We start from the raw sequence: 23,034 nt of genomic DNA, 5'->3' as shown, positions 1-23,034 counted from the left end.
ATGTCATGACCTAATGGAATGATGCAAAATTTTCGGTATGGGACCCCTAACATGAAAGTACAAAGAGCAACTTTGATCCCTCATGGAAGTACGCAAATACTGACACTAACAATTGCTTTGCAGAAAATACCACAAGTTATCATCGTAAATATGATAAATTGGCGAGAAAGGAAACAATAAAATAGTAACATGTATGATGCTAAGGAAACTAATTTCTTAGTGATTTGTTTCTATGATGAATTTTGGAAAAATTATTGTCATGGAGACAATGGCTTTTTATAGGTGACCGTGTTTATTTAATGTCTCAGGGTTTAATTTCCTAAGTCATCTTTGGTTTTGCACGGAATCAGGTCAAGTTTTAGCTTGACATATTCTAAACCTTCAAGGTGTCAACTTCATTAAGTAATAACTAATTGAGAATGGAGATAAGTGGATCCCGAAGTGAGAATGGAGATATGAGGATCTCTTAACTAACATATGTGAACCATCTATTTGATAATGAGATTTTCTTGCAAGATATTTGTTTTATTTGAATGTGTTGATGGTGTTGGACATGCCAACATGTCAAAGGATCTCCTCGGTAAGAAGACCCAACTACACCTCAGACCGTTTGGTGTAGGAGACCGAACTGTGGGTCATACAGTATTTCCTTGACTGTGGTTGCGCGCAGAGGTAAGTAAGATGTCCTTGTTGGTAGCAAGGGTGTGACATGCGCAACAATCCAAGGAAGGTGCATGAATGGTGATAACACACAGGAGGTGGAACGAGAGCGCCCCTTGCAAAACCTGTGTAAACATGTAGCTTGGAAGGGAACGCATGAGCAGAGATGCATCACAAACTAGAAGGAAGGTGATCCAACAATCCAAAGTGATGGTTAAACCAACATCACATTTTAGTAAGATTCATACATACATTTACAAAAAGAGCCTATACATACATGTGTAAGAAAACAGATACATATATTGTTAGAGTAAAAAAGTAAATTGAAATACAATAACAACATATGCATGAAACGTGTTGGCTCTATTATATTAAGAAGTGAAAGTTCCAATAATACAATACAACCATGACCAACCACTAGTCCCAATAATGGAACTTTACAGTCACTGCCGCTTGCTCCTCCAAAGAGATGTACTAGCTTTGCACTGTCGAGAAGCCAAGGCTCGTTACAATACTCTCCAAGCTTTCTCTAAGATAATCCTATCGAAAGCTTGGCTGAACAAAAGCCTCTACAATGAGTTATGAGGTACTATAAATAGCAAAGGGTGGGGTGTCCCTTAACATTCTCCTTTGTGACCATTCACCTACCCTCATAACTCCTCAACTACTTGATGACTGTTACATTCAACTATCGACACTTGGACTTCCACTTTAGAAGATGTTACGTACAATTTGCACATGTACCGATGTGAGACAAAATGGCTTGAGAAAGCCATGCAAGACATCACCAAGACTAGGACAGTTGTGGTAAGACAAACTCTTTGACATCCTTGCGATGATCGATGGTGGTGAACTGATGCCAAGCTTGGTTGTCCATGATGGTTTCTGTGCACTCAATGGTGACACCCTTCTGAAAGCAAACTCTTGTCTCTGTTGCATCTGGTACACCGATATGGCTCCTTTGTCCAACTCATCTGATAACATGTGCATCATCGTCTTGAGTACAACCAGACCAAGAACATACTAGTGCATAGTGTCTGTGTTGCTCTCCAAGTGTGTGCTGGTGACCATGCACATCAACTTGTCAAAATACATGTTGAGCTCCAGTCGGACTTGCTTCTTGTCTTCACCCTGGTGAGTGTGCAAAATGGGTGGGATCGCATGCATGCGAACAATGACATTTATGCTGCTGAATACGCTTTCATGCAATCGAAATCACTTCTCACCCTGTCTACTCCATGCCAGTTGTAGGATGGGTCCATAACCTGTATGGGTGTAGTTTCATCAGTCTGTGCATGTTGCGCTTCTTGCTATGCTTGTTCTCGTTGCAACTCCTTCTGTTGTCTGTGCAACTCCTATTCTTCCTTGAGTTGCCGCTTCAGTACCTGTGACTCATTCTCTATTTCTGTCTTTGCCTTCACACGATCCTCTTGTCACATCGTCACCTCGTAGCCTCAATATCCAAAGCTGGTTTCACCACAAGTGGATCATCTTGAGCTTGCAACTTTGTTCCGCCTCTGCATTGTCAACAACCTTCCTCTTGCATTTCTCACACACATGTGAGCTACCTTCTGCTGTTGTTGATGGTTCTACTTGTTGTGATGTCGATGCCATTTCATCTTGATATTCTTATCCATGAACAACTTGATGTCTTCATAAATAGGCAAGTTCATAAACACTTGATCGACTGCATCCCCAGTTGTGCGCTGAACGGTGTCTTCGACTCTGCTCTCCTAGAATCCATTGTATTTGTGTTGCTGAGAGGCAAACGAACACCTAAGATACATGGAGACATAGCAACACTCATGACAAGAAATCTTTCAGTCGAAAACCAAAACAAACTAGAGGATTGACATGCAACATACTTGTGTGACTGTCTGTGAATATTGAGCAATTTTCAATGGGAGGCTGGGAGACTGACTGCCAAAACTGTGCAAGGCACAGTCCGAGATGTTAGGAGGTTGACTGACTGCTAGAACTATGCAATGCACAGTCCATCCTAGCCTTCTAAGGACTAAACTTTGTAATACGCAATTTTAGTAAGCAATGACAGGCAAACCAGCGAACTACATTGCATAGTTTTTGGGGCTAGTGAGGCACTGCCTCCCAGAATTGCACAATGCAAGCCAAGGGGTCAGTGTTGGGCCAGACTTGCATAATTTCTGGAGGGAAGGAAGGCAGAGCCTTCACTTCTAGAAATGCACAATGCTAGTCGGGTAAGGAAATGTTTGGGATAAGGCAACCCAGACCTACTGACCGACAACTGAAAACATGAGAAGTCTGAATACATGGTGAAAATGAGTGTAAACATGAGTGAATGATCATGCATGCAAACAGTAAGTGCAGGATTTAGAAAATGGGAAAACATGCATGTGTGTGAAATGGGTCGCCGCAACGACGAGTACCAATGCAAAAATAGTGTCAGGCATGCGACAGCAGTGAGATGTGAATGGAAACTTAAATGGTGCTTCTACAAGCTAACATACATTAAAACGATAACAAGTGCTCATTGAAATCAAGCAGAGAACACTCACACAAAGTGAAACACAAAAAGAGAAAGAGACGTAGCATAAGACATGAAAAGGAGACTTGCCCTGAAACAACTAAGCTGAAAGTGCTGAAGACTCCTCGATACAATGTGGGATGTCAAACCTGCAAGGTCGATGTGAGGAATGATCTATGTAGCATCCGGTTCATGAGTTTTGATAAGATCGAGGTTATGATGTGCATGCCACAAATCTAGGAAAAAGTGACACTTGGTGAGAGGTTTCTAAAATGAGCTTTGCATGTAACCTCCAACTGCTAAAAATAGGTCCCTAAATCTAGGGATGCCTTCTACATGCTGCCTTTTTCTATTTCAAGAAGAGAAACCCATGCATGCAAATCAGTTTTGCTCGGTCGCAAAGGAAACTGGTCAACTAGAAGGCACATGCAACAACCTGCAAGACTGAGAGAGGGATTTGCTTAGTTTCTGAGATGAGTTGGTCTGGATGTCCTAGAGGAACTGCGCAATTTCTGGGGTGAGCAAATGGTTGTTGCCCATAATTATGCAATTTTTGGGCTGAGCTACAGTGCTAAGCCAGATTGTGCAATTTTCTCAAGGAAGCTTGTCTGAATGTTCTGTGAAATTTCTGAGCCCAGTAGGTTGTCCAGCTAATTTGCGCAATTTTTGGGCTGAGCTGTAGTGTTGGGCCAGATTGCGCAATTTTTCCAAGGAAGCATGTCTGACTGTTCTACGCAATTTTTGAGCTCAGCAGTCTGTCCAACAGATTTGCGCAATTTCTGGAGGGAAGGCTCAACCAACAATTAACTTAAGTCTGGAATGGTAGCCTATGAAGGGAGTGAAGAAAAATGAGATGCACAGGGTGGCAAGCCACTAAAACTTAGCTGAAGCCTATGTACTTAACAATGCAAGACATGCTTCTAAGGATGGGTGGTAGGGAGGCTCCAAAATGAAGCTAAGGCAAAATTTTGGAGGGTGGTTGTAGCCACTACAATAGAATGAAACTTAATACATCAACCATATTTTTGTGTAATCAAAGGTTGAAATCCCCTCATTATCTCAAACAAGGGAATTGATCTTACAGAGATTGAATCTCTGGAATAATGACCATAAATACATTGATTTTGAGTACCCTTTGATTTATTTTTCTTCTTTTCTTCTCATGAACTGACAATTGTTCCAATATGAGGGATATAGTTGTCAAAAAAATATGTATATTGGATAAAGCTTAATAAATCTTTATTCATGAATAAGTCATATAGTTCATTGGGTTTTCCTTCTAAAGTGAGCATATGGAGATGGGCGTGAGGTAAATGATTGAGTTTTATGGTCTATATTTTAGTGTCCAATGGCATGAGAGGTAAGTATGTTAATAATTTGTTGTTATCAAAGGTTGTTCTTCATATTAAATAATATTTTCCCACAGAATTGCGGAGGAACCCATTGCCATGTTCTTGCCATTTTAGTCATATGCAGGTAGTTCAGTGAATGATTTGAGGTTTAATTCAAAGTTTTTGTTTGAGTAAGTTACTTGTAGAAAATTTTCTCTCAATTCCCCCATATTTGAGTTAGATTATTATATTTATTGTATTTGTCTGCCAATGCCAGTGACTTATGGGGAATGGTGATAAATTCAATTAGTTGTTCAGTTTTGTGATTTAAGTTCATTAATATATTTGTCTGCCAATGTTGGTGAGTTGTGGGGAATGGTGATAAATTCAATTAGTTATTCAGTTTTGTGATTTAAGTTCATCAATTGGCTTTGTTCAATTATTACAGGATTTCCAGAACTTTTTCATGACCAACAACCTTATAAAGTATATGCTCGAGAATATTTCAGCTTTGGCAACAGGACTATGTCCCAAGGGAATGAATCAATCCCTCTCAACAAGAAAGGTCCCAACCTTTCTAAATTTGGATCCATCTCCACTACAGAGATACACCCAAAAATCCATGATGAAAAACATAAATAGATGCCCCCTGCAAGTGTCATGAGTAGGCTTATTCTCATCATGATCTAGAAGAAACTCATTAGAAATCCAAAAACGTATTCCAATGTAATAGGCCTCATATGGGCACTCATTTATTTCAGGTATGCTAAATTTTATTATGATATGAACATTGAATCAGATTTGGTATCAATCAGCTTTCTGACTGTTCATATGGATTTTTGGTATGATCATTGTAGGTGGCATGTTGATATGCCGATAATTGTGACAAAATCAATAGCAATCAAGTCTGGTGTAGGTCTTGTCATGGCCATGTTTAGTCTGGGTATGCCTTTTCCTTGAAATTTTATATTATTTTTGAGTTGTACTCCCATTTTTCCTACATGGGTAAATATTATTTAGTGTTGTACTGAGACTTCCAATTTTTCTAGATATTTGTTAAGATTTTTTTTTAAGGGGAATTGAAATTGATTGATACCATAGGATTTCAAGGGAATGGGACATGTTTTTTCTGGACCAATCTGAAATTCTATAAATTATAACATTAATTTCATAAAATAAATCCATTTCTAAATATTTTGGACGGCCCAAAAAGTTACTGAAGTTCTAGTAAGGAAGGTAAATTCTTTTTATGTGTAGTTGAGAGAAAGGAAAAAATATGCTTGTGAAAGATATGAAATCGAGGTAGATAGTTATCCGAAATTGTAAGGGAAGGGGACATGTTTTTTTGGGACAAATCTTAAAGTCTCTAAATTATAACATTAATTGCATAAAATAACTATATTTCTAAATCTTGGGGATGGCCTAAAAAGTTGTCGAAGTTCTATTACTTAAGGTAAATTCTTTGTATGTGTAGTTGAGAAAAAGGAAAATATGCATGGGAAAGATATGAAAACGAGGTAGGCAATTATCCCAAAATGCTGAAAGAAAATTTTAGGAAGCAATAAATTTTGAGAATATTGTCATCATAACTGTCTTTACATGTTATTCTCAAATTTTGTTATGATTACTTATTGACATGCCTGTTCATGGCTTTGAAACCAAGGATCATAGCACGTGGGAAATTTGTTGCAACTTTTGCAATGATTGTTAGATTTCTTACAAGACCAGTTGTGATGGAAAGAACTTCTATTGTGGTTGGTTTAAGGGGGGTGTTACTTCACATGTCCATTGTACAGTTATGGGAGCAGAGAAGACCTTATTAGAAGAGAGAATTTGTCTATGCTACATTTAATGTTCACATACACCCCACAAGAATATTTTTTCTTACCTCATCAGAAGCAACAACTTGTTTTTATTGTCCATTTATTGATTTTTATCTTCTTTTTGTTGGTATGATGCACCAGGAAGCTCTTCCTGAAAGCATTGTTCCATTGTACTCTTTGCAAAATAGTACAATGTACATCCATATATATTGAGCACAATGTAAGTTGAAGCTTTCTCAATAAACAAAAACTCCCTTGCCTTAATTGGGTTTCCTTTTTAAATGCAATACCTGGTCATGACATATATTGACATTACGTTGTCCTATTCTATTGTTTTTCTTTTTAATTTACTATAAAAGAAACTAACTCATGGGTAACTTTGCTTTACTTTCAGAGTTATTTTTGGCATGTTGATAGTGTTACCAGTAACGTTGGTGTAATATGTTATGTTGATAGCATTACCAATAACGTTGGTGTACTACGTTGTGTTGGGCCTCTAAAAGGCCCATGAATATCAATGGCAATTAGATGGTGATAGAAGTTGGTGTATATGCATTCTCCCCTAAATTTATTTAACCTTCAAACACACTGTAATACAACACTTAGAGTATGCTCTATTGTGTGAGCACCTAGGTATGCATATAATAAGATTTGAACATCATTTCTTGCAAATGCCTTATTCCAGTCTTTATCGTAATAAATAATGGACTACTTCCAAATAGTTTCTACTACTGTAAAATTAACCAAGTCTTATAAGCAGTGTTGTTATTTAAATAGTTTCTACTAATTTAAAATATACACTCTTGTGACTATTTACTTTTGAAAATGTTCAAAAACATAACAACCAATATTTTTTCATTTTTGAAAATGTTCAATAATATAATAGCCAACATTTGTATGTTATTCTTGTGATACTTTAAAATAAATTTACCGAGTTCATATGAACAATGTTATTCTTTAAATAGTTTATATGGTTTTAATATTTACGAAATCTTATGAAAATGTTTTTTCTTTAAATAGTTTCCATGACATCAAAATTGACCTAATAACTTAAACAAGCACAATGTTTTTTCTCTCTTTTCACATGCATGCATTTAATGACCAGCTATTGTTAGCTTTCTCTACTGTCGATCACAAATGACTTGTAGGAAGATGAGAAACAAGCAAATGGTCTAACACACACAGAGATAGGCTTGCTTGCAGTCTGAAACTAAAGTGTATCTCTAAGAGGATAGATAGATGCAACTTTGTAATTCTAGACATTGTTGAGTATGTAGAAGTCATTACAATTTTCAACTAAAGTGTTTATCTGAGAGGATAGATATGTGTGGCTTTGTAATTCTAGACATTGTTGAGTTTGTAGTAGTCATTATAGTTTTCGCCTAGAAAATGTCAAAAGAAACTTTAAAACAACTTTAAAACCTGTAACAAGAAAAAATTGTTAAAATTATTTGTGTCTAAAAATAATTTTAAATATATTTTGTACTAAGTTTTATAAGCTTATTCAACAACATGATAACTCTCCCTTTATATATATAGATAGTTTTGTATTTTTACAATTAAACGATTTAGACATGGCCTGACCCTAAAGTTGAAATTTGGAAATTTCGATAGACATGCTCTAGCCCAGAAGCTGAAATTTACTAGCCATCACAAAACTTTAGAATATAAGTTGATTTGAATAATATTTACATGCAACATCAATTAAATTAAAGCTTATATTTATGGTAGTGTGGGTGGTACATTTGATGCTCCCTGTCATGATCTATTATACAACTGATGCTTTTTGTTTGTAGTTGATCTCTATCTCACATGGTTATTGACTATGCATTTGAGAAATGATACATTTTTTAATTATAAACCTTGAATTGTTTAAATAGAAATTAATTTGAAAGAGAAGTGTGTTTTGTTTTTAATGGTAGATTTTGAATGATTTAAATAAAAATTACTTTAAAAAAGAAGTGTGTTTTTAAGTGTAGTGTTTTGTTTTTAATGGTAACCTTTGAATGTTTAAATAAATATTACTTCAAAAAATAAGTGTGTTTCTTTTGGAGCACATCTAAAATGATGTCATCTTATTGCGTAGTGTGCCAGACATTTTCATTGCAAATGGCATTATAGTCAAATATTTAATACTACATTTTCACTAGGAAAAATGAATGAAATCTTATTATTTTGTCCTTTTTTCAATTCAAAAGATTGTCATTTTGTCTTTTTTCTCTTTTCAAAAGATTGCCATTTTGTCTTTATGTGGAAGTAATTATTAAATATATTATGTATATGTAGGGGTTATTTGCCCACTTTTGTAAGGTTAGACACTTTCTTTTGCACAAGGGATTTGGGATTGAATTTGCATCTTTTGAATGATAATGATCCATCCCCTTTAAGTGATTGGCAATTTTTTTTTTTTTTTTATTGTTTTACTTTCTAATTGAAATTTTTCTTACAATTGAAATTTCAATCAGAAATATAGCAATAACAAAAAAGTTACATTTTTCTATTAAGTATCATTTCCTATGTCACACATAAACTCATGTCACTCGTGCCCAAGAAAACAAAATCCATGTGGTGGCAATGTGTAAAAAAAAAAAACAAGAGCAGTGACATTGCCACCATGTGGCTCTTACTGCCTTATCTCCTGTGTAGCTTAATTTGTGATTGTTAACTAATCCAAAATTTTTGGGACACTTAATACAAGAAAGCTAAAGAATACGTGAAATAGATTAGGATTTGGATGCTGGTCACCAAGGTCCTCTTTAAATCTCCTTTTGTTTCTAAAATATCACCATCATTCATACATGGAGCTTCTTTGTCAAGTTTGATCCTTCATCAAGATTTCTATTAATGAAATGATTTTGTATTTGTGAATCACATTCTTAGCTATGAAAAAAAATTATTTTCTTAATTAGGCGATTTTAGTATTTAGACCATTAAGCAAGTTTGTTATAAGGTCCATAAAATCACATCTTTTAAATCCACATTTCAGATGTTTCATGATACCTAAGGTAATTACAGTTTTCTTTGTTGTAGTTATTTTTACTAGAGCCTACCCACAAAGATTTTAGCCTAGGTCATCGCCATGACAAACACTCTAACTTGGAACTAGACCATACACTACCTTACCAAAATTATGTGTGGTGGTGCCAAGTTGTAATAAACACACAATAATTATAATATAACAATTAAAACAATAAACGAATGGACACATTCTAACTAAAGTACATGATTAACTTCTCAACCATTGTGACTAGTCAACACTAAGTACACCATCACATGACTTTGTAATTATATCATTCATTTCATATCCTCCCTTTTTTTAATACATGAGAAATATCTTTATATTCCATATGAGGAATATACATATTTCAGTCCTCGAGGGATTTCTTAAACAACAAGTCTCATAGCCATCACAAGAAATACTCATTATGAGTTCAACACATCATCACGTATATGATTTCTCCCTACCACCTGCACTAAACCTAACTGACTTTCCATAAGAAAAATATTTATATTCCATATAAGGAATATACCTGTTTTGGTTCTTGAGAAAATAACCAGAGGGAAACAAAATTTGGCTAGAGAACCTTGGTTTTAAGGACACCATACTTGTCACACAACGTCTTAATGACATCCTTTGAGCCCTGCAAAGTCATTGCTTTTAGTGAAGGGCCAAAAGAAGGGATTCCCTCTCTAAGAAGTCATTTTATATGTAGGAACATCAACAATAGGGTTATGGGTAAGAAACAAATCTAGGAGAATGAGGATGATGAAGATGATGATGGTAGAGCAAGGGGAGCGATAGGCACATATGTAGAGTTGTGATGGAAGAATGGTTGATGAACCATTTACAAGAACAATTTCCTACAGAATTAGTTGAGAGAACTGTTGGTAACCTATGTATTTTCATGGATGGTGATTCTTTTATTTGGACTTCAACAATGTTTATGTTTTACAAGTACAAATGAAGAAGGCAAAATAACAAATAAGACCAAAAATGAAGACACATAGTAAAGAACCTACAAGAGAGAGAAGGGGCCAACTTAATGAAGATTTCTCATTTGTAATGTTTAAATGAATAAAATGATAAAAAAAAAAGATAATAATGTAGAGTCATTCTAGAAGTCTACTTAGGAATGAAAGATTAAGAGGAATAATAGAATGTAGGAATGAAAATTTTTCCTTCTAAATCTAGGTAGTTTTTTCTTTACATACTCTATCTTTCCTCTGTTATTTGGGGTTCCTGATGCAATCTTTATCAAGATGCGGATTATTAGTTGGCTTTCCTTTTTGTTTTTTAGTTTCAGTATTTTCTCGTGCCTGTGCGGCTAGTGGATTATGCAGATTTTAGATATAGGCAATATTTTGATACAATGGGATACAATATTTAGATGTTGTTTCCTCTGGCCCATTGTAGCTCTGTTCCTTTGTGCAACATATTTTGCCTTGCTACAAGATGTATTTTTGGCTATTTCTAGAATTGGCCCTTTCCGGATTGATGTTCTTTCTTTTTGGTTTCTTCTATCCCATGAGGATTATGTGAACTGTATATGAAAGCAATTTGTTTTTTCTGTGAAAAATAAGAAATGAAGATTGTTAAAAAAATCATGGAAATTATTAATGATCATTTGTATCATAGTGTAAAATAGGAAATGGATTAATAATATAATACTCCCTTTAGAATATTTTGGAACATATTTTCCTCATGTCCTTACTTTGTAAATGAGTGAGTTTTTACTTAGTTGTGCCTTTGATTATATGAATTGGGGTGACTTTTTACTCAGTTGCGCCTCTAATTACATGAATTGGTATCAGACCTTAACAAAGATTTTGAGTTGAAAGATTCTTAGCGGAGAGTAGATTTTCATTTTCTGTGAGAAAAAAAAATAATAATTTCCTATAACAAAGAAATTACTAATGCTATGGGGTGATTGTAGTGCTTGGAAACTTAAGCAGGTGGATTCAAACTGTTGGCTAAGAAAGAAGTGGAACCATTGTTGCTGCTAAGAAGTGTTGTTGGACAGGTGAAATTCTATTGTTGTTGGGCATGTCATTGTTGAAGTGGAACCTTATATATGCTTTCTTTATTACTTTATCTTTCCATATTAGAGGTTGATTATTGAAGGACTATTCCACATATTTAATTTATGAATTTTCACATAATTGTTTGGCCACTAACTTACTAATAAAGTAGCCCTTATCTTGTTGGTTTTGAGTCCTTTATTGCATATTTATAGGTTAGAACAATAAGTACAATCGTCAAGGACCCCTATGAGGTTGGAAAGCACCAACCGAAACAGAGAGGATGATTTTCCAGTGACACATAAGGAATATTTTCCTAAATGTTTGATGATTTTTGTTGGTTGATCTTGAAATTTTATATCAGCTCTAAGGGCATAAGAATTAGTGCTAACACGAACAAAAACTATCTTCAATGTTTCCAATTGGGGTCGAAGATGGCCTTTCTTTGTTCCAACTTATTTTATTCCACTATTTGATCTTTTGGATTTAATGAACAACATTCTTTTGACAATTAAATTCTTACCTTGTTCTTGCTTAATTTTGTCAATATTATCTCCAATCATTTTGTTGTTTGTTTAAATGAATTCTAGCATCATTCCTTGTTAAAATTGGAAACCATGGCAAAACTTCATGTGGGTCATCTTATTCATGGCTGATAATATTTTTATTAGATTCCTCTCGTCGAGAGGTGTAGGATTGATATAAAGATCATCCGATTCCGATAAGTATTCATGGAGATATGAATTTATTTTGATTATGGAATTATTATCAAGCCGACCTACAACTCATGTAAGCTCAGAAGCCCAACAGTCGCATCTATTCACCCACCAATGTTGTGTATAAATATAAGAGAACTTTTCCTCATTTGGACTCACTCATCTCATCACATCTCTCTCTCTCTACTGCGCAGATATGAGTCTCTTCTCTACTGCGCTAAAATGGGTCTCTCTCTCTCACACATATGAAGCCGGAAGCTGTTGAATTTGAAGCAGCAACTGCAGAAGTAAAGATTGACTTGCGTGGCCTAGAAGATCTCCTCATCTGAACTACGCTGTAGGTTCATCTGAAACTCCTCTGGAAGCCGCAACTTTTGGTGGTGGAATGAAGTCAATCCGACGAACGGTTTGCAAGATATCGACTGCCCTAGTTTGAAGCCGGAAACTGCTCAAACTGAAACTGCAACTGCAGAAGTAAAGATTGACTTGTGTGGCCTAGAAGATCTCCTCATCTGAACTACGCTATAGGTTCATCTGAACCTCCTCTGGAAGCCGAAACTTTTGGTGGTGGAATGAAGTGAATCCGACTGTCGGTTTGTGAGATATGGTCTGCCCTAGTTTGATAATGAAGTCGCTAATGCTGATGCTACTGCTGATATGAATCAGATTTATTGTACTATTTCTCTCTGCTGAATTATTGAAGATAAAAGAAGATTTGATCAAAGGGTTTCCCCACACAATGTGGGGTTTGTCCCTGGCTAGCCGCCACATCTTGTGTCTCTTGTCTTGGCTTGTTTTCTGTCGATCGTTTAATGTTCTATCTGCACTTTACTTTATGTACATGTGATTGCTAATCGGTGGAATATAATAAGAAAAAGAAGTAAACTGTTATAAGCATAGAACATACCATAACTTAACATGGTATCAGAGCTAAGGTGAAGACAAAGCCCGAGCAAGAGCAAGAGCAATCATTGAAGAGAAGATTGGCAAGGCTATCCTAAAAGAACTATGGGGTCCCCAACACTCTTTCCTGCCGAAGACAACCTCCGTGAGAAAGCTGACTATCACGGATGAAAGATGTCTATCGATCTAACCCTTGAAGATCAAGGAGTGCTGGACCATGTAAGAGGCAATATTGTTGAGCCTTCATCAAATGCATCTGCTGCTGCCTGGAACAAATGGAAAAATGGAGAAGTCAAAACAAAGAAGATCATCCGGGACTCTATCGACAAGCGCTTTGTGGCCTACATCTCTGATCTAGACACCTCCAAGGAAATCTACGACAGACTGGTGAGTTTATTTAAAGTTAATGATGCAAATCAAGTTTTGTTTCTTAAATAAGCTGAGGGAAATCAAGAAGGGTAAAGATGAAAGTATGCAAGCATACTTCTTAAAGAATCACCGAGATCAAGAACGATCTCCTATCTATTGGGGAAACTATTACTGACAGAGAAATGGCACTCACAACTCTTGAAGGATTACCATCTGAATGGTATGTGTTCAGGACTACTCTTCTGAACTATAATGTAATTCCTGGTTTCGAGGAATTAATGGCTAGATGCATTCAAGAAGAAACAAGGGAAGAAGTGTAAGAAATGCCTCTTGCTGCCTTTTCTTTTCATGCAAAGAAAAGAAATAATTCCGGGACTAAATCAAAAGGAAAGGCTGGACCGAAGGCTAGAAGAAAATGATGATGTTACATTTGCGATAAAGCAAGTCACTATGTATGAGATCATGAGCATCATGATGAATTAGATCATGGACATAAAGGGCAACATGAGATCATGAACATATAGGATAGCATGATGATGATGCACACTAGTTTGAGCAGCATTATGATGGATAAAATCATGGACATGGGCAGCATGATGATAATCATGATTAGAGAAGCATGGTACAGTATGCAGTGGTGCAAATCGAAATCCCTCTGATGGCAATCAAAGGAATGAAAAATTCAACAGCAAAGGTAAGAGGAGAGCTGGGAATCAAGGAAGAGGACAAGCATTCAAGAAGGCCAGAAATTCTAGGATGTATTAAATGCACCTGACCTCAAAAAGAACCTAGTGTCCATCTCGGGAACTGAAGACAAAGGCTACAAGGTAACCTTCAGTGATGGCAAGGTATGTATATGGAAAAATAATGTTAAAGATGCCTTTACTCTTGGGTTTAGTGTTGATTCATTATATCAGGTCGATGGAAGTCTGCTAGGTGTCATGTCTTATGACATATCTCTTCAGTCTGAACTTTGGCATTAGAGGTTTTCCCCCTTCATTATAAAGCTATACTCGGTGTAAGACAAATGGTGATAGGGATGCCCGAATTCTGAATAGAAAATGAAGGTGTATGTCCAGGATGTGCTGAAGGAAAGCTCAAAAGGGGACCATTCCCCTCAAGCCAAAGCAAGTCCTCTGATATATTACAATTGGTTTACTCAGGCATACCTGAGGTTGGCATTAAGAGGGAGACTACTACACCACATACTCCTGAGCAGAATGGTGTGGTGGGAAGGAAGAACCACACGATGATGGAAGTTGTCTGGGCCATGCTACATGATCAAAGACTTCTGATGTTTCTATGGGCTGAAACTACAATCGCCGTCGTATATGTACAAAATCGATGCCCTCATCGAGCATTGGGTTCCAAGACTCCTAAAGAAAAGTTCACCGCAAGGTGAACAATCTTTCGACTTTGAGGAGCTCTCAAGAAGCCAACACCAGGGAACCGAAAGAAAAGGATGATGAATCAATGCCTGATGTAGAAGAACCCATGGATCTGATAGATTCTCATCCACATGAGCCTTCCTCTTCTAGGAAGAGGCCTTCATGGCTTAGGGGGATACTTGATGATGCTAAAGGACATGCTGCACCCTGAGGAACCTTCCGTCAAAGTAAGAAACTTAATAGGTATCAAGGATACCTGACCATCATGAGCACGATCATACAAAATGAGCCTTCGTCATTCTCAGATGCCGTCAAGCATCAAGTATGGAAGGATGCTATGACCGTAGAATATGAGTCTATTATAGAGAATGATGTCTGGGAAGTAGTTCCCAGACCCTGGACAAGACAATTGTTACTTCAAAATGGCTTTACAAGATAAAGCATGCAGCAGATGGAAGCACGGAAAAGTATAAGGCTCATTTTGTTGCTCGAGGTTTCTCCCAAAAGGAAGGTATAGATTATGATGAGATTTTTGCACCTGTTGCCAGATATACGACCATCCGCTTGATCATAGCCCTTGCCGCTTCACAAGGATGGAACCTACATCAGATGGATGTCAAGACTACGTTCTTGCATCGCTCGATCAAAGAAGAGGTCTGCATGGAGCAACCCGAAGGATTTGAGATTTATGATCGAAAATCTCATGTATGCAGGTTGAAGAAAGCTCTCTAAGGGCTGAAGCAAGCACCCCAAGCATGGTATGAGAGGATCGTAGCTACTTGATAAAGCTGGGATTCACTAGGAGTGAAGCCGATCCTAACCTTTACTTTAAGGTTGAAGATGATAAGCCTCTCATACTGGTATTGTATGTGGATAACCTCTTTCTAACAGGTGCAGACCCTCTCATTCACAAATGTAAGAGGGAGCTGGCCTCTGAATTTGAAATGAAAGACCTAGGACTGATGCACTACTTCCTAGGACTTGAAGTATGGCAAGAGCCAAGGGAAATTTTCCTATCTCAAGGGAAATATGTGGTAAAGATATTGGAAAGATTTGGTATGATGGACTGCAAGCCTGTGACTACCTCGAGGATCTTAACTTTTAGAAGTTATATGGTAGTGATGTCGGACCAGATTTGGGAAATGCCTCTGAGTTTCATAAACTCATTCGCATTGATGTTCTTGGTGAACCTCCGTCCGAACATATTTTTTGCAGTTAGCATTGTGAGCTCATATTTGGTTGAGCCTCACTGGATTGATGCCAGGAATATTCTGAGATGTCTTCAGGACTCAATCTCTCATGAATTAAGATACACTGCCAGAGATGTGAGACTACTTGGATATACTGATGTTGATTGGGCAGGCAGTGTGGTGGACCGTAAGAGCACTTCTGGGTGCTGTTTCACCTTGGGATCTGCTTCGTTATCCTGGATGAGCAGGAAGCAGAAGTCGGTGGCTTTGAGCACCGCCGAAGCAGGATATATTGTTGCTAGCATAACCTCCTGTGAGGTAGTCTGTTTGTGAAAGATCTTCAGTGAGCTGTTTGGATTTACATTGGATATCTCTGTGATTCTCTATAACAACCAGAGGTGGGATTCGATTATTGAGGAATCCCGTATTCGTCGATTGCTCCAGCAGATAGACATCATCTTGGATATGGTAAGTTGATGAGCAAGGAGGCTCCACCGCATTAAGATGATGTACAGGTTGATACACCTTGTCAAAGCCCCGAGGAAAGATCTAATCTGTGATTTTCCCAAACGACTTGGAGTCGGTAGAAAACCCTTGTACAAGGGTCCTACATGTTGCATACATTGAGCTCTGGGAGCTCTAAGGGCTTGCAGTTATTATTGGAGCAACATACGACCACAGGGTGACTCACCCTCCCCTGGTGGTGCGCACTGGAACAAGATGATTCGCTCTCTTGTGGGACAAGATGATTCGCTCTCTTGTGGAACAGGATGATTCGCTTTCCTGTGTAGTAGGATGATTAGTTCTCATGTGAGGCCTGGATTGATGTGCATACGACCACAGGGTGACTCACCCTCCCCTGGTGGTGCGCACTGGAACAAGATGATTCGCTCTCTTGTGGGAAAAGATGATTCGCTCTCTTGTGGAACAGGATGATTCGCTCTCCTGTGTAGCAGGATGATTAGTTCTCCTGTGAGGCCTGGATTGATGTGTTCTCCATGGCAGCCTGGATTGATGTGTTCTCCATGGCAATTGTAGTAGGATTGATGTGTTCTCCTGTGAGGCCTGGATTGATGTGTTCTCCATGGCAATTGTAGCAGGATTGATGTGTTCTCCTGTGAGGACAAGATTGATTAGTTCTCCTGTCGAGGCATCCTACCCATGCAGTCTGGGACTCATGGGAAGTACCTCTCATCTAATCAATGAGCAGGGAAATGAAGTTAGGGACCATAGTAGTACCGATGGACGCATCGTTGTAACTACCGTACTCCCTACGCTAGGATGACCTCCATTGATCTGGGATCAATGATACTGGTCTGGGACCAGTGGTAGGAGTGGTACTTACTATGAAGCTGACTTCGGGTCGGCTGAGACCAGTGGTACGCACTCTGAGACTGACTTTGAGTCAGTGGAGGATGATACTGGTCTAGGACTAGTGGAGTTGTACTCACTATGACGCTGACTTCGGGTTGGTTGAGACTGGTTGAGTCAGTGGAGGATGATACATGGTCTAGGACTAGTGGAGTTGTACTCACTATGACGCTGACTTCGGGTTGGTTGAGACTGGTCTGGGACTAGTGGTACATACTCTGAGACTGACTTTGAGTCAGTATGATCACATCCTCGATCCTCATTTCTTCATTCTTCATAGTTCGGAAAAAAGCAGAGCAGAACTGCAGAAGTAAAGACAGAAGATATCTGAACTGCGTTAGGTTCAAGTCAGACGAACGGTTTGCAAGACAAAGCAAACAAACTGAAGTTGCAACTGCAGAAGTAAAGCAGAAGATCAGAACTGTCTAGAAGAAACAGAAGTCAATCCGACAGATACAGATAATGAAGCAAATGCTACTGAGAGCAGAATCAGATTGTGCTCTTGTAGTCTTGTGTCTCTTGTCTTGGCTTGTTTTCTGTCGATCGTTTAATGTTCTATCTGCACTTTACTTTATGTACATGTGATTTCTAATCGGTAGAATATAATAAGAAAAAGAAGTAAACTGTTATAAGCATAGAACATACCATAACTTAACATTCCTTCATTTTGAATTTTGATTTTTTGGGCATTCACATGATTTGTGTTGAATTATTGGTGATAGATTCTACCTCATCCTATACTTGGTTTGTCCTATTCTACTTGTGACTACTCCTCTATCTCATAATACTTGATGTTATCTAACTATCTTCTCTTCTACTCCCACAGTAATTTGAAAAGCCTCTTCTACAAGATCAAAGTATTAGTACATAGTTCATTTTGAATTTGAAAAGTACTTCGTCTATCCTCTTCTACTTGTGAGTATTACTCTTTCTCATAATACTTGATGTTTTCTAACTATTTTTTCTTCTACTCTCAAAGAAAATTGAAAAGCCTCTTCTACAAGTTGGAAAAATCGGTACTCTTTGGTCTTCTTGTTCAGCTATGCCAAATCGATTTTCCAGTTGATAAAATTATTCAGTGTAATAAAAAACAATCATATCTCTGTTTTATTTGCACCTATTTATATAAGGTTGTTTGGTAAACTGTGAGTAAGAATTTTCACGAAACTTTCTTACAGTCTTCTCCTCACCTTGAATTCTTTCTTTTTTTTGCTTTCAAACTTGTTCCCTCCTTGCCACTTGTTGGTCTTCATATTCATCTACTCTGAATTGAATTGCAAATTGATAGAATTCCTTGGTATATTCAGAAACAATCATATCTTTCTGTTATTTAAAGTTGTGTATACAAGGTCATTTGGTAATCTATGGAATTTTTGTTGTTTACCATTCACTCTCAAATATTAATTAGCATTCAATGGATAGGAGTATAATAAATATCAAATTGAATATTACCTATAAGCTTGGATGTCCACTTTTTGGAAAATAGCATGTTGCATGCTCGAGGGATATTGGTTACCACTACATACATGACAAAAGTTTTGTCAGAAATATTGCTAAGCGAACTAGCTTGTCTTTAAAGTTGTTGGTGCACTAAGATGTCTTTTTACAGGAAATCTTAATTCCTACATTAATTGTCAACCCAAGGCAAGTCTTTTTATTTCAAGAGTGTCAGCACTATATATGCAGTGAATTCAGAGGTTAACTAATAACAAATCATTGTAATTTCTAATGACTATCTTCTTCAAACTCAATCCAAACAATTCTAAAAGAAATTAATAACACACTCTGTGATTCTGCTTAACCTATCATGAAAGGAAATGGATCTGAATACAACTCGCAAAGAATCACGCTTGGCAGTCTTAAATAGAATTGAAGCTAACTCGCTCACTCATGAAAGAGAACTGTAATAATTGAAAGAAATGGTAATTGAACAACAAATCCTAATTAAATAGCAAATCCTAATTAAGAAGCAATTCCAAATTGAACAACAAATCTGAATTGAACAACAATTCCGAATTTCACAACAAATCTGAATTGAACAACAATTTCAAATTGAACAACAGAAAATTTAGGAATAACAAATGTTATCTGAATAGAAAATGACTATAGAAGCATAAAGCGATTAATTCTATCTCTGAAATCTATGATAACATTACTTGAAAGGAACAACGACCTGAGCTGGAACTAGCATAACCAATTCAATCAAAAGTATTACTCGCATATAACACATGGATCAATCTGAATCTTGAATGAAGAGTAAAAGCAAACTGAATCGACAATCCTTACAATAATCAAAAGTAATATTAACTTAACATTAACAAGCAATCAAGAATGAAATAGAAAATATTATGGCACAGGTGAAGCAGTAGATCTTCTCTTGATTGGGCCCAAATTTGCCAGAAGTCTTTGCTAAGAGATACTCAGAATATAAGTATGAGTTAAATGCAGTCTTTCTTCATTAATATAAGTAACCAAGTTATAGCATTCAAAATAACAGTATTATATGTCAAAAAGAGTAATTACAAACTGTGAAATTATGAACTCCACGCAGTTTTGCCTTTCGGCCTTATATATTACATTTAGAAAGTAAATAGATAAAAGCGAATCCTCAGGATCAGGGGATCCTAAGGATTTCACTATACTTGATCTGATTCTGTCATAAAATAGTCATTGGTTTGCTCGGTCTTTCGTTGTCTTGCCTTGCCTCTGACGTTGTCGCTTTCCCTTATGAGGTGCTATCGTTCTGTCGATTGGGCAGCTATGGCTCAATTCGTGACTTTTGCACATAAAGATAGTAAAAAATAGTTTTTCCTTCTTAGATTCGTCTAATTTGTTACTGATTACTTTTACTTGACTTTATCTATTATTTCCTCTACTTTTATTCATAAATAGAGATAATCATGTGAGGATGAGTGCTTAATAAAGCTATTACCAAGGAGAAAGCATACATTTTTTTTGACCCAACATACTCCCCAACTTACCTTGTTGCATGACCTCATGCAATTAAATAGTTGAGGTGTAGCTGAGTTAGGGGAATAGACAGGATATACATCCTCCTTATAAATTCTGAATCCATTTTTATTCTTAAGTATAAGAAAAGCATGGTTAACATCTTGATCCCTCAAGGTGTAGTCATTGCGATACTCATCTGGAGGATACCATATGATTAGAGTTCTATATTGACATACTATCCATTCAAGCCCCATGGTTAAGACCATGTTACTGTACTTATGGAAACGAGAGGAGGCAACTCTAAATTTCCAGTATCTAAATGGTTCTCGGTTTCTAACAATAGTGCTAGAGACTTCCGACCTTTGTCTGGCTGCAGACAAGGCTTCCTCCTTAATCTCTTGGAAGAACTCCTTTCCAGCTTGTATAATATCTGTGTGAAATGGCCCCAATTGGCCCACAAAACCATCTCACTTCATGAATTGCTTGTGTCTGACCGAAAGATGCAAGGGTTTTGTAGGTTCCCCTCTGACCCATAGGTCGATTCCTTCTTCATGCTTTCTAAAAGTATTGTGAGCCTTGGCCCACTTGATTTGGTTAGTAGCAAAAGAGAGAAATGTCTAGAATTGTACATCCCCTATAAAGGGGCTAGGGTTGCTATCTCTTTCATCTTCCAAAAATAAATTGTGCATATAAAGTTCACAGAGGAGGCATTGTACCTGCTCGTTCTATTCTCTGAATCACTTGACAAAGTCTGAGGTACTTTTGATTTCCACAGATTTCCCAACCTTAACAGCTTTGACTTTTAGTAGGAGGTATCTTTCCAGGATGAATAGGGCATAATTTGTAGTAGGGGCTCTGCATGATAGGATGTCTAAATAAAGAGAGTAGACAATCTCCAACTTCTCTTTAGCCTTTTGTAATTTGTCCTATGCTTTCTCAACCTTTTTTTGTTCAGCCTTGTACTGAGTGAAGGTCTCATCCTCAGTCACTGTGAGTGCCTCAAACTTTTTCTTTAATTATTGATGTATCTGTAGGGGCACTACCTCCTCCTTGTGCTGGGTTAATTCCCGCTGAACCTTTAGTAGTTCATTCTGCAGTCTCCTAATAAATGCCTCCCTTACTAAGGGAATATAAGTAGGTGTCTCCTCTATTTGGGCATCATTATCTTGTGTCTCCATAGGCTCAGTTTGGACAGTAGCCTCGGCTGCTTCTTGAGTTATGCAATAATCAATTGGGATGCTTTCTTCAGCATCAGTCTGAACGACAACGTTCACAGTAGGGTAGTTCGTTTGGGTCTCCTGCGAACAAACACAAGGGTCTTCAGTCTACATTTTAGTGTCCTCTACAAGACATGGCTCTGTCTGAGTTTCCTTTGAACAGACCAAAAGAATCTCAGTTTGGGTTTCAACATCCTTTCCAGAACAATGTTTTGTCTATGTTCCTGTGGTCTCTCTTTCCACTTTTAATTTTCTAGCTCTGATGGCCTCTTTTAACCACTGTCAATTTGAGCCTATCCTTGTAGGACTTCTCTATTCTAGAACTTCCAACTGGTGGTGGTGCAACTGCATTTTCCTCAAGTTCATGTTCGGGTGGTATTGTGTCAGCATCAGGGAGGGTGTCAACTAGAACTAATCTCCCGATGGAGCTTCACCTTCTATTTATTCTTCGACATGAATTTTTCTCTTAGGAGACCCCAATACAATGGTGTCTCTTGAGCAGTTATCATTCTCCGAGCTTTCTTCTGGGTAGGCCTTGTCCTTAGGGGACTTAGAAAAAATAGTATTGTCGGGTTGATTTTCATCTCCCAGGGTCTCATCTATAGGATTTTCTTCAGCTAGGGGGTCCACTAGACCGATATATGCTATCTAATTTTCTTCTCTAATAGCTTCCTCTTCATGCATCTTGACTTCAAGGGGTTTTTTCACAAAAGGGATTGATTCCCTCTATTCTTCCAGGAAATCAGTAAATGGCAGGGTTTGATCACAACCAGAGCTATCAGCAGAGGAAAATTGGTTGGGGGTACAATTATGTCCTTCAACATTCTCAGATTGTTCTCTTCCCTCGTCAAACATCCCCATGTTTTCCAATGCCCTGGCCACCTCTTCCTCATAGTCTTGCAAAGGGGTATTTTGTGGACTTGGAGGTGGAGTGAGAGATGGGCTGACCTCATTTGTTTGAATTGGGGTATGCCCCTGGGACTTCACCCGCACAAAGCATCTTCGTTTCGCTCGGTTCAAAGGCACCGATGAATTTTTCCTCTTCAATGTCCTTCTCAAACCTGGGGTTCTAGGCCCTTGCTGTTCTATTACTTGGTTTTCTAGAGGTGGGGCCAGAGTAGAATTTACAATGTTGTCCTAGGTTAACTACTGCTAGGCTAGTCCATGTATGATAAGCAATTTAATCAGTCCGTGATGACTAATTACGGTGCATGGGTCCTTAGCTTTTATAACTAGTCGAGCGACATCATGTAATAGAGAATTCAAATAAAATGACAAATTAACTGAAATTTTATGTTTCAGGATGGCTAAAAATTTGAGTTGATGGGGCTTTACCACATATTGGCGACCATTGCATATGATGTACCATTGCATGATGACTTCCAACTCCTGCCATGGATGTCTTAACGCTGAAGGGTGAATCCCTTTCCTTGTTCGTGCTAATTGCTCATCCGAGTCCTGGAACACTGCAACTTCATTGTGTAGAAGGACGTGCTTGTCTACCCACTTTGTTCCCTCAGCCGTAAGTCCAGTAACTTCAACTATGACTGCTTTAGAGACTATTATATCCTTACCTCTTACTATGGTGCTGC

Source organism: Pinus tabuliformis, chromosome J (assembly GCF_031772625.1).
Source record: "Pinus tabuliformis cultivar Carrire ecotype Pingquan chromosome J, CPIR1, whole genome shotgun sequence".
In the NCBI taxonomy this organism is placed as follows: domain Eukaryota; kingdom Viridiplantae; phylum Streptophyta; class Pinopsida; order Pinales; family Pinaceae; genus Pinus; species Pinus tabuliformis.
This window is presented reverse-complemented; position numbering follows the sequence as displayed.